Below are 14,462 nucleotides of genomic sequence, written 5' to 3' on the forward strand. Positions count from 1 at the left end.
GACTTTCTCAAAACAAACTATATAAAAAAAAAATGAAACATCAATATTTATAGTGAACACTCCACTTAGTCAAAAACAAATAAACAAAATATCTTACCCTTTCCTACAGGATTGGAGGATGGGGTACTTTCAAACTTTGTTACATGGGAAAAAATGACATCATACTGCACATGGGTGCATATTCAATTTCAAGCTGGGTAGTTATTCACATCACCCTAGTTAAATGCAAAGCCTAATAAACAAGAAATGTTGCATCAAAAGTAAGTGCAAAAACCCAATCCAGATTCTGTTATATGAGGAGAGATAGAATCGTTCCAAGTTAGGAAGGAATGATAGCATCATTGATCCAACAAGTGGTACACTAAGCCCAAGATAAATACCATTACTTGGAAATTGATGGTGACCATAAACTTCAAAAGGGGGGGTTTAAATTGCTAAGATCAAGTTCAAAGATTTGCATTACAAAGGAAGCTACAGTACAAGACATTGTGACCTTGGGGGTCAGTTTGCAAGTTGTATAAATCAACTTCTGAGAAAAAGATAGTCTTGTAGGGTGTTACTACATGTTTGGAGAGTAAATTTTTTAAGGTAAAAGGTGATGGTTTGCAAGTGGAAAATGTGTTCAACTCTTGGAGAAGGGTTTCTTGCAAATCGTCTGCATATTCTCAACTTCTTTGAATTCAATTGCATCTTCACATATATGATATGTCCATAGAAACAACCTCAAAACCCCATGAAAATGTTCATACTAATGGTGAATATCATATTTAAAATCATGTTACAAGTTTAAAAATCCATTACACGAGGAGATAGTGGGGATTGGAGCTGCAATAAGTATAACGATGTCTACTAAGGGCCTTACACCTGCCTAAAGGAAAACTGCTTGCATATACAAGGTAATGGTATAAAAATGTCAATCACATTTGACCCCCATGTCCCCCTGTTGTGTAACATATCCCTCCCCCCCACCTCGGTTTTTTTATGTAGTTTGACCGAGTCAAAATGATTTGAGGACAGGATAAGACAATACATTAAAACATCTCTACCATACTGGTCTAGAGAGTGGCTCTTAAAGCAATTAAAAATATCAGGGTTCATGTGAAGCACATCTTAGCAAAAATAGGGCTTCCCCAAAACCCAACTTCCCAATCCCATACATTTACAACAATTATCCAAATTTTCCTATACTTTTCACACATATATATTCCCATCAAAAGTTATGGAATTCTTATGTAGACCTTGCACATATATAACAACAATGTACTTTCTATATCTAAGATTTCTACTCTGACTTCTCTATATTTTCAACCTATAACAATCTAACTTTCCCCTTCCTAAATGTAACAAGTATCCCCTTATTTGGATCTGCTAGTGGAGGTATGCTCAATTTGCCAAGCCCTGTTGCTTTTAGTCTCTCCCGGCAGAGGGAATTTGCATTGGCTAAATCTCTGTGAATTTTTCATCAACTAAAATGAAAATTGGACCCATAATCTTCCCAGAGGTCTAATTTGCTATGGACTAGGTTCACTTTAATTTTATTGTGGCATACCCTAATAGTTTTAGCACTAGGTAGTAACACTAACTTGTATTTATTGCACCTCCAATGTTCTTATGCCAACTCTGAAGAAAGTTTAACCAAAGATTGTCACCAGTATCTTCTATCCAAAATTGTAAGCAACACCTAAAAATGGAGGTGGTCACTATAAAAAGTTCACTTATTGCTTGAAGGTGTCAAAACAAGAAACCCCTGCCAAAAATTATCAAAAATGGAGCACGCATTGCTAGAACAACATAATAAACCCAACATAACACATATATTTATGAAATAACAATAAAATGGCATTATTCATTTAAGAACAAGTGAGATAAATAATGATTACATAAATAGTGGGAAGCACCACTTCCAAAAGAGATGGGTTGCATGCTGCTTGCCTTGGGAATGTAAAGAGGCACCCTACCGCAGAAAATAGGTGTGATCCTCTGATAACAATTTTCAAGAAATGAAAGCATCAGTGTCCATCATTTTATTACACATATGATGGCACTCAATGTACAAAAAGGGTTGCCTTGTCCCAGTGATTTGGATAACCATATATAAAACATGTAGATTTAGATTGACTCTAAATAAACCTACCGAAACAGTACCTGTGTATAGCACATATCATGGACAGTTTGATTAATGCCCAAGATTCGACATGTTGACTTCAGGAGTTCAAGGATTCCAATAAGACAACTTTTAAGCAAATTAGACAAAGAGACTGATCAAATACAATTCATCTTACGTAATGTCTATTAAGAGAGATTGGTGAACAATGTATGCGATTTCAAAAAATATATGTTTATATCACATCCAATAGTATGTCAAGTCTTGGCACAATACAAAATAAATAGAATGAATGGAACATAATATGGTGCCTAGGTCAATAGGAGTTGGACAGGAACTGACAACATCTTTACCAGTACTAAGAAATTGCTAAGGTTTATTGACATTCTCCAGCTTATATATATACATATATGGGACCTAGAAATCCCTATAAGTAGTTACTAATATGTAGAACATGATTCTCCATAGAATCATGAGTTCTAGACCTCACAAGAAAATAACCATTCATTTCATAGCAGTGACCCAAAACATTTGTCACAAAAGTATGTCTGTGTAACCTCAACTACCTTAAAAGTTAAAACCATCTAGTATGGGTTATATGTTATCAAGCTCGCCATGAGTAATATTACACCAATTTATCACTACCATAAGAAAAAAGGTCATACTTCTTATTAATATGAAGCTGAGTTTTGAGAATTCAGAACAACAAGATAGAGCAAAGCACACACTCAGAGATATATTGTCACCAACATACACATAAATACAACAACACTCATAGATGTATTCATATATGCTATATCACACAGTTGTATACATTTGTTTTAGAAATCTAATTGTTATCAAGACGTGATCATCCTTGCACCTTAAGAAGATGTGTCTCATGTAGTCATTGGACACAATAACAATTTCAGGAATTATAACATAAGGTTAGCTAGAGTGATAGACACGTATCTCTGGGTGACTAAGCCAAAGACTGCAACTCTCCTCCCAACCTTAGATTCAACTGCACAGTGGTCCTCCTTGCAGTCCAATAACCCCCAATCTAGATTCTAGAGCATTGTGAGAAACCTGTTGATGGTTTGCTTGGCTAGAACCAGGTCTTGATAGGGCTGACCCCCTCCACCCTACAATTACATCATGATACTTAATTTATTCGATATCACATCCATTTTTGAGACCTTATAAAAGCTTCTACACTCCCAAGAGTTATATGTCTAAGTGTCATCCAAAGCAGGCTTGGATATACTATCATGTCAAGATGAATGGGCTTGCCATTGTATTTTCTATTAATTTTTGTTACATTGGCTCTGCGTTCAAATAATTGCCAATGAAAGTAATGTGGGTTGACTGCAATTTTAACCTGGACTAAGAAAATGGCTGCAAGGCTGCGTTTATTTTCCATATTCAAGTACATGGAGGCGTGGTTTGACCCTACCCTCCTCCTTTAGGGCTCCTGATATTTCTCAAAAAAATATGGTAGTGAAAGTTTGTGACCTGTGAATAATGAATGAAACCAATATCTAGCAACCTCCAAACACGTTAGAAGGCAGTGAATTTATAGGGCTAACCTGGTCATGACGAGGGTCTCTAAGATGTGTTTGGTGTGGTGAGACTCCCACAACATGTCAAGATATTTCCTTAATAGAAGTTGATCATGATGCTCGCTTGGTTCAAGGTTCATATACTTACTTTGTTTTTCTGCTGCTAGGTATGCATATATATATGTGCTCTTAGGTATACTACTATATATACTACTGGAACTAGAACTGCTAGTGCTGCTTCAAATAAAATTAGTGAATTAGCAATAACATAGTAGTGAGCTTGAGTGGACCCTTAGGGGGACTCTGCACCAGCTAGGATTCGTCCAAGTTAGATATCAAGCACACTTTCACAACCCAACACTGGATATTCACTGAGTTTGGAAGGAAATAAACTTTAAATAGATTGCAGATCTATTTGATTGAGAAATCTTTGGAACAACATGCAGATTTAATTACACTACAACACATTCCTTGCTGAAAAATGATCCTTCATATAGAATGCAGATCTATCTTATTCCCCACTATTTTCACCATCTTCCCATAGACTATCAACAACTCTCAAAACAACAAGGAGATCAATACTTTTCATTTCCATATAAATACCACCTACCACATTATCAATAGTTTCAAAAGGGAATCAGTTTCTTTATACCACAGATGGCAAAGTTCCTTTAATGGGTAATCCTTTGGGGATCCTATTATTAGACTTTGTGGGTGGTCCATTTATTGGAAACACCAAATGAACCCTATCAAACTTGCAATCTGTGCCTCCTCCTTGTAGAGTCATATAAAGTGTTGTAGAACCTTTCTCATAATTCAACCTAGCTAGTTGTCTGCCGCTACACTTTTACCTCAAGATATCACTTCTTTTGAAATGGCTCTAAGGTTTGCATAAAATTATGAACCCATAGTTAAATAGGAACCTCCTATATCTCCTAATGACTTCGCAGTAATACATGTATCCCATTGGATTAGAATTACCACTGAATTGTAGGGGCTTGTTGACAGAACTAGATTCCAAATGTCATTACCTAGTGGAGCCCCAATTCCTAGTAGGTCTTTATCATTAAGTACCTCTATCATATCATGCCATGAGTGAAACTTGATTTGATGTTCTTACCCACCATTACATGGGGGTCTTTTCCAAATTCATATACATTGTTTCAACCCTTTGCTTAGGCACAATCTACTCCACCACTTGTTCCACAGATTCTTTCATGGTGTCAGTTGTGCCATTAAAATCAATATCATCTTAAGCTCTACACTAATCAACCTAACTATTTTCAACATCATGCAATGCCAATAATTTTTTACAATCTATTCAAGAGTGATTAGAATATATATTTATTGTTTTCCATAGATTAGACACAGACACACAAGACAAAGTTCCAAGTCGTCATTGTGCCCATACATAATAAAAATTCAACCTTTCTTAGACAAAGGCACAAAAAGAGTTGACAATCACAGGAATAGTAGAAAACATATTCACATTTAGGATCACTTTTGACAAATGAGGTCCATTTGCAGTGTTTAGTTACTATCCATAAAGGAGTACACTAGTGATGAAGCTCAGTATAAGGTCATACTAAGTCATTAGCAAAAGCCTTATGGCTATCTCCCTGGAAGGAAGTAATTTTGATTACATCCTTACCAACACTGGAAACTTCTACATCATATGTAGGTCCATATTTTATAAGTGCCTTTGTACTTTTTCTAGATGGAAAGAAACAATTTGAAAGTCAAGGCTATGTGCTAGTTTGTGCATTTTTTGTGGAAAAGGTATTAGGATCTTTGTCATAGCGACAAGGGCATTACAAAAAACACCAGTTAGCTTCACGGGCTAAAGCAACATTAACAACTACTATATACAAGAAGATATTGTTGCTCTCTAATCAGTCAAGACAAAAGAATACACATGGACAAATTATCAACTACACGAGTACAAATGTTCAAAATGTTGGAGCTTTTTGTTGGCATATGCATGGTATTTGGACTTTACCTCTTCAAGTTGTTATGACCTTCATTATTCTACATCAGAACTTAGGTTTGACAACATTTTCAGGGTTGGCAGCGTCACTGGTAGTTATGTTGCCAAATTTCCCAATTACAAAATTGTAACAAAAATTTCAAAACACAATCATGGAATAAAAAGACAAAAGTACAAAGGCTACATCGGAGAAACTAAAAATTAGGAGGATCTTGAACTTGCAGGCTTGGGAGACAAGATTTCTTTGAAATCTAGAAATTTTGAGGCAAGCATAATGTAGTTGGCTATAAAAATACATTTACGCATCAACTATCAGAACATTTCTTTTCTCTGTTACACCCACATTTGTCTCTGTTTCAACTTTTGGTACATGTATGCTTATAGGAGTGCCTTTGATAGTAGGGGGAATTCTTTCTGCACTTCAAACCTTTGAGAATTCTTGAGTTGGCTGATATGTATACGAGATATAATTAGATATGTATACTTCAGAAAACTGCAAAAATAAATATACTTCCAAAAGCTACAGAAAGAATTCTCCCTGCTGAATTGACTGATATGCATACTAGATCTACTCTCCACAATGTTGGTGCCTATGAGTGGCTTGGTATTTGGATGGATTTTCTACAAATCTACAAGTCAGGAGCATTCATGTTTTAAATTCTAATAAACCTAATAGCATGGAAGGGGCTAGTGAACCAATCAGAGAGTAAACCCTGCAGGTCGAATGTTAAATGTTTGGTATGTTCTATGCTTAAGAGAAATTTACTTCAATTTTCTTGTTAGCCCAATATCAATATCCAATTTATCAATCACATCAGCATGATAGTAAAATGCAGATAGAACACAAACACAAACATTAGAATACAAGCCAAGATAAGATGACACAAGATGTGGCACCAGCTAGGGACAAACCCCAATGTGGGGAAACCCTTGATCAATTTTTCTTATATTCTTCAATAGTTCAGCACAGAGAGAGATAGTACTAATATACAAATCTGATATTTTATGACAACAGTTGTAAAGCCTTGACTAGAGAAGTCAATGTTGGTCAAACATGACAGAATATTCCTCTGAAGATCATTCATATGGCACCAATGGGATTCTCATTAAATTGAGCCAAACATGGTCAAACCTTGACCCAATACATCTGCCAAAATGTTTTTGTCTTTGTGATGCACTTGTTGTCACTTCTTCAAGAGTTAGGGAATCAACTGTCAGCCCTCATTCTCCACACAATCAATAATGCATGCCTTCTTAGGATGTGGTGTATCAAGGTGAAACTCCACCACTACCATGCTATCCAAGTATGGTTTGATTACCCTTAATGCAACCCTTAGAACAAGATTTGTTGTTGGCTATGGCCTATGGCCTAGCCTAGCAGCAAGTTAGGCCTACGGTCCTCCATCAAACAACCTACAAACACCATCAATGCAGTAGTATCTGGCCTACAAGGACTCAACTTGCCGTCAACACATCCTAGCACCCAATCCGCACATGTATCTAGCCCTAAGTTGATCTGTTCTGAACCTATAGGGAAGATCCCTTCAACGTACTACCTTGCCTTATTCCTGCAGCTCCCCTACCTTGAAAACAATCCTAAAACCATGCCTAGGAACAGCCTATATCACTGCACTATAACCCAAAATTCGCATGCTTCTTTCAGGCTTCTTTTTGCTGCGACTAGGGTCTCTCCTTTTGTTTCGGCTAGGGCTCCTTCTCTTATTGCAGCTAGGGATCCTTTTGTTGCAGCTTAGGGCACTTCCTCTAGCTTTGTATTAGGGCTCCTTGGATCTATGGCTAGGGATTCTCTTCAACTGAAGCTAGATCTCCTTCATGACTAAGGTTAGGGCTCTCTTAGATGACTCTTTCCACTACGTTCTCCTTGATAGAAGACAAACCCAAACAAGTGGAGAGAGATCATGAGATGATGTGTGCCTCAGATGACTCGAGGTATCCTCTACTTAAATGCAACGTTGAGGTTGAGTTGGGGGTAGTTTGCTTGTTGGTTGAACTTAACAAATTGTCAATAAATAAATAAATTCTTATCTCCATCAATACATGTCGGAATCGGATGATCTTTAGATCAATCATACACCTCTCATAGAGACAAATCCAGGAAAAAATATCAGCTACCATAAATAAGGTGAGCCACATGGAGTTTGGCCCTAGTTTCCAATTTTAACACTCCCTCTCTACTATGGAGAACTCCATTTGCTAATCCATCTCTCAATCGGTACTATCTTTGCCATTAATGCACTCCTCTACACTCCTCTACTCTTCTTTCCTTTTTTGGACTATGAAGAAGAAGTAGTGATTAAGAATGTGTCATTCCATTCTCTACTATCCCGAAGTCAGTCCCATATAAAGAGAGTGTCTCATATCACTCTTACTGACCCGAAGTTAGTCCTAAATAAAAGAGAGTGTCTCATACCACTATTACTAACCTGAAGTCAGTTCCAATTGATCATGGATCAATATAGGTCATCCTAGCATGGGGAGTATGGTATTACATGATGCGTCCGTCGATAGTACTGTGGTCCCTATCCTCATTTCCCTACTCATTGGTGAGATGAGAGGTACTTCCCATTAGTCCTAGACTACATAGGTAGGATGTCTCAGCAGGAGAAGGATGAACCACTCATCTTGCCTACATGTCGCCATGGGGTATTGCAGGGGAAGGTTGAACCACTCACCCTATACACAAAAAATCACTAGGGGAAGGCTGGACCACTCACCCTATGATCGTGTCTTAGCAGGAGAAGGATGAACCACTAATATACAAATCTAATATTTTATGACAACAAAAGTAAAGCCTTGACCAGAGAAGTCAATGTTGTTCAAACAGGAAAAAACCTTTCTCTGAATATCATTCATATGGAATCAATAGGATGTTCATTAACCTGAGCCAAACATGGTCAAACCTTGACCCAATACATCTCCCAGAATGTTGTTGTCTTCTTGTTGCACTTGTTGTCATTGCTTTAAGAGTTATGGCATGAACCTTCAGCCCTCATTCTCCACATGGTCAATAATGCACGCCTTCTTAGGTTGCAGTTGATGAACACCAGTATTGTAGCAAGAATGTTGCAACTCCTGGGGCTACCAACTTTACTTTATCGACCCAGGGTTTGTACAAAATTGGAGGTGACAGTGTTGTATACACAAGTAGATGCGATGGGTCCACTCTTTATCACTGTTGAGCTGGTGATAGACCACTATGGTTTCTCAAACCAGCCTTCTATTGATTCAGAAGGAGTTTGATTACTAATGAAGAAAAGGGAAATTTTCAGTAATTGGGAGAATTGAAATATTGTCTATTGCGGTAAGCAAACACTGAAATCAATGATTTAAACACACCACTCATCTAACTAATTGCTAATAGATCTTGCTTCAGAAGAATTCTAAGCTAATATGTGTGTAATCCTAACTGTCCTAGGCATGAAATCTGAAATAACCAAACATTCTACTATTGTGCATATGAATGAACACAATAACTCTTTTTTCCTTTTTCGTGAAAATGTCAATGTTGAATCTTCTTGGTGATGTGGCAGGTAGGTTAGAGATGGTGATGGAAGTTCAGATGGCTTGGGAGGCAAGTAGGGGTCTTTTCCTATCTTCCTGAATGTTTTTTCCACAAATCGACCTCAAAACAAGCGACTACAAGTCGTCATATAGGATGTCCTAATGCTTCCTACCAGATGTCCTAATACTCCTACAATATCCCTTGTATTCATACAGGATCTAGCCAAGAGAAATAGGGGTGACTTGGAAGGTGGTATAGGGATTAGGGAAGGTGAATGATGGAAGAAACAACACAAGGGAGTGGCCAAGATTTCCTCAGAGCTCAACCCAAAGTTTGTAAGATGGTTGGATTTGCTCAACAAACCTGGGAAATTGTTCTTATGGAATGATGAATTGGTTGAGGGACTTGGTGGCTTTTGGTGATCATGGATGGATGAGGTTAGGCTAGGGTTGCTGGCATGAGATCTTCCTACACTATTGGAATTCCTACAATACATAAATTACTGGCATTTATCCATAAATCATATCAAATAAGTAAGATTTCTAATCAACTTAAGAAAACAGAATTTTGTTATTTAGTTGCCTAATTCATGCATGGAAATACTTGTAGAATATTGTGAAACACCATGATATCTAATAAAAAGCTGAAGATATCATAAATGGCAATTGAAACCTATTCTTGAAAACTGAAAAGATGTTGGCCTAAGTAGCAGAGAACCCTAAATTCCATAAGAAATCAGAATTCTGTCTTTTTTGGGCTGAATAGGAGATTTTCCTCAAACCATGGTCCCTGAAGGGATGAGTGAGGCCAAATCCACCTGTTATCATTCTTTTTGGTATTCCTTTATATCTCTAAAGCTACTGCTAAAGCAATGCATGAATGGAATCAAAATAATCAAATTCACCACTACTTGCAATGAAATAATGCTAAAACCAATTCAACACTTGATCTATGAAATAACCTAAACATACAAGTAGAAGAAGAGGAGCCTTTGTTGCTAGAGTTGGGCCCTAACCCAAAAGCTTCAACCCTCAGAGTTAACTCAGTGTTGGATCAAGGAAATGCTCATTCTCATTATCATATCAGAAAAATTACATAACAATGTTTTTCCACAAAGTTTGAGCTCAAAAATGCTTAATGCTCTTACATAAAAAATCTAAATCCTAATGAGGCTTTAGGCATCCTTATTTATAAAATTGAAGTCTCCAACAACTTCCTTAAATATATGGTGGCTTGGCTCCCAAACTTAAGATGAATTGGCTCTTACCTGTCACTCTCTCGGCTGCCCATGATCTCCATGACTCGACTGCTTGCAACTTTGAGCTAGTGTGATTTGATTGAGGAATATTCGAATGAGTGAAGATTTAATGAGGAGGATCTATCTCCTATAATCTCTCCTCCTTGTCTCATTCAAGTTTCTGCCCTTAATTAGACAAAATTGCCATGATTTTCTCTCAAAAACCTACAATCAATGCACATTAGACCACTAGACATACATCTTACTTTTACTTATCTCATTAAGAAAAATATAATTAAAACATGTAAGTAATTATGAGAAGAGTTGATTTTAATAAGCTTGGAGGTGTATTAAGGCCCACATCATTACCTAATGAGGAGGCTCATCAGTGGTGTACCAAGGTGAGACTCCACCACTACCACACTGTCCAAGTTTGGTTTGATTACCCTTAATGCAACCCTTAGAACAAACTTGTTGTTCACTATGGCCTGCAACCTAGCCAAGCAGCAAGTTAGGCTTATGGTCCTCCATCAAACAACTTACAAACACCATCAATGGAGTAATATCTAACCTACAAGAACTCACCTTGCTGTCAACACTTTCTAGCACCCAATCCACAAATGTATCTAGCACTACGTTGATCTATTTTGAGTCTATAGGACAGATCTCTTCAACGTACTGCCTCACCTTATTGTTGTGGCTCCCCCGCCTTTCAAACAGTCCTTAACCCATTCCTAGGAAAAAACTCTATCACTGCATTGTAACCCGAAATTCTCATGCTTATTTCAGGCTTCTTCTTAGTACGTTAGGGCTGCCTTTGCTACAACTCGGGTCTCTCCTTATTCGCGGCTAGGGCTCCTTCTCTTGCTGCGACTAAGGCTCCTTTTGATGTGGCTTAGGGCTCCTCCTCTAGCTGTGCATTAGGGTTCCTTATATCTATGGCTAGGGCTTCTCTTCAACTGCAACTAGATCTCCTTCATGACTGAGTTTAGGACTGTCTTAGATGACTACTTCCACTACGTCCTCCTTGACAGAAGATAAACCCAAACAAATGGAGAGAGATCATGAGATCATGTGTGCCTAAAATGACTTGAGGTATCCTCTGTTTAAATGAAACATTAAGGTTGAGCTGGGGGTAGTTTTCTTGCTAGCCGACCTTAACAAATTATCAATAATACAAATAAATTCATATCTCCATAAATACATGTCGGAATCTGTTAATTTTAGGTATGTTCTATGCTGATAGAAAATTTACTTCAATTTTCCATATTAGTTCAATATCAATTCCATATTAGCAATCACATGTATCATGATAGTAAAATGCAAATAGAACATAAACATAAATTGCAAAAGACAAGCCAAGACAAGAGGACACAAGATGTGGCGCCAGCCAGGGACAAACCCCAATGTCAGGAAACCCTTGATCAATTCTTCTTATATGTTCTTCAATAGTTCACCAAAGAGAGAGATAGTACATATACATCAGAAGTCAACATTTTGACTTATCAAAATAAGAGTAGAGATCTTCTCAAAGAAGATGTCACATGAGGTAGCTGATCTGGACTCAGGTGAAGGCATATTGCTTCAACTAATCCTCCAAGGTGACTCCATCACCATGTTGCACCTCATCATCATGTTGCAACCGTCACTATGCTACACCCATTCACTAAATTGCTCTTATCACTGAGCTACATTGAATCACAGTTGTACCTATCACTGTGCAGTATGATGCACCATTCCATCACCGTGCACTATGCTACACCACTCCATCACTGTTGTACCCATCAATGTGCACTATGTTGCACCACTCCATCACTATTGTACCCATCAGTGTGCACTATGTTGCACCATTCCATCATTGTGCACTGTGTTGCACCACTCCATCACTATTGTACCCATCATTGTGCACTATGTTGCACCATTTATACTCACTAGCCTTATCTACTTGCTATGGCTTGCAGCATAGTAGAGCAGCTAGGCTATAATTGTAGACCCCTTCAACTGGTCTTCAATGAAGTGATTAATTTCATTTTTTATTGCCTTTACCCCTTTCTCTATCCATCTAAATCAAAGTCTGCAAGATACAACAATTTTTTCACTTGCATTTATGTCAACACAGTCCTAATCATATCTTGTCCAATCTTGTTGAACACACATCTTTCAACACTCTACTTCATGTCATATGCTTGAAGCTGGACATTGTCCCTGTCCAAACAACGTTCAGATTACGCATCATATGGCTCTCCTCTTTCCAGCTTATAGGAATCCTCTTCTTGTGGTGGATTATATCTCCTTGGTTAGGGCAGCATGGAGCCCTTCTTTTGCTATGGATTACGACCAGCATTTAGAGTGCATTCGGATTGTGACTAGGGCATACACAAAACTGTTGTGAGGTCTCTTTTAGACCAGCATGTAGAATTCTCTTTAACTACGTTAGGGTTGTCCTCCTTCATGATTGCATTAGGCCTTAAGGTCATCTCCATAGGGTATTTGGGAAACATCTTAGTATCTCTGTGATTAAGGTATGACATCATTTATGGTAGCGTACTTAAGCTTCGTATTGTTGTGTAGAAAGGTCCCATTTAGGACTATGTAGAACCTTGTGTAGATCCACCATAAGAGTTGTCCTCCATGGTATGCTTCTACCGTATTAGGACAACATAGATCCTTCTCTCCCTTGGCTACATCTAGATCTAGCGCATGTCTTCTCCATGACAACGTAGAGCTAGGGCATCTTCTTCTTAAGGCTGCATAGTCTCTTAGGATCTCTCCTCCCACCAAAACCCAAAGACAAGTGGAGAGGAAGAGATCACAAGAAGAGTGTGTGTCCATGTGTCATATGTTATCCATCGTATCATGGCCAATATGTAGTTTGAACAGACTATTTTACATATCAAGGTGTTTTGTAGATATAATGAGTCATTTTCATGCGACTGGAGAGATCTGTAGTGATTCTTATGAACACCAGGTGGTCTAGAGTTCATAGAATGAAAATCATAATATGCGAGTCATAGAAATAATGCAGGTCGAGGATCTTAAGGGGCTGAAACACCTCTATAATGATGAACCAATATAATGCCAATTATTGAGAAGGTTTGACGTTGAACTGTTACAAACTTGTTTATTTGCTCCTGGACCCCTACTTGACTGTGGCCTTCCTCCAAACACCTCTATTCCAATTTGTTGATGGTTTGGACTATTATTCAAACAAAAGATAAGAGTCGCGGTCTCCCATCCAAGAGATCCAAGGCCTGTGACCTCCTGCCAGCATTTTAGCCTATTGTCCAAGGCTGTCAAGGCCTACGGCCTACTTGTAACACACAGCTAGGGTTGTGGCCTGTTGTAGGAGAGAAAAAGCCAACTATGACAAGCCCAAACATGATGTAGAACTCCCTCTCAGATGCATCTTCCTCCTTGCTGCAGTTTGGACCTCTGAGAGATTACAAAGTAGTCCAAAACACATGGAAGAGTGCTTGACCTAGCTACGCTCTAGCCTGGGCATATGTGGCCTAGAGAGAAGGATTTTAAACCCTCCAAACTACTTACCAATAATTTGTTGTAGCAGTCCTCTTTCTGTGGCTTGTAATAGAGATTGAACACACCAAATGGCATAGAAAAATACCCAATGAGCATACCTCTGACTGCGGCTGTATCCAACAAGAAACTCACTCTCATAATCAAGAGTTAAACTTCCTAGACAATCCTCTAGCCTCCACCCATGGTGCCTTAGACCTGCGTTTCTCTCCCAAGAAAACTGCACGCTAAATAGAGATAAACATCTTCATAAACTTGACTCTTGACACCTACATCCTTGCCTTAGATGTCCACCTTTTTTAGAGCCATGGATGATGCACTTGGATGTGTCGAAATGTGGTGAGAGGAAACCTCTATATATACAATTAAATGGGGGCTCATGGGATGTGACCATTAGGCTTGATGAGTTGACATAAGGATCAGGTTGACCTTATAAATTTACTTGATAACATAAATTCGAAAACCCATTTTCCTTATACAAATTTGGTGATCTTTAGATTGACTTTGGTCTTATTTAAGAGAGGAATTTAATGTTG

Source organism: Pinus tabuliformis, chromosome 6 (genome assembly GCF_031772625.1).
Source record: "Pinus tabuliformis cultivar Carrire ecotype Pingquan chromosome 6, CPIR1, whole genome shotgun sequence".
Lineage (NCBI taxonomy): Eukaryota > Viridiplantae > Streptophyta > Pinopsida > Pinales > Pinaceae > Pinus > Pinus tabuliformis.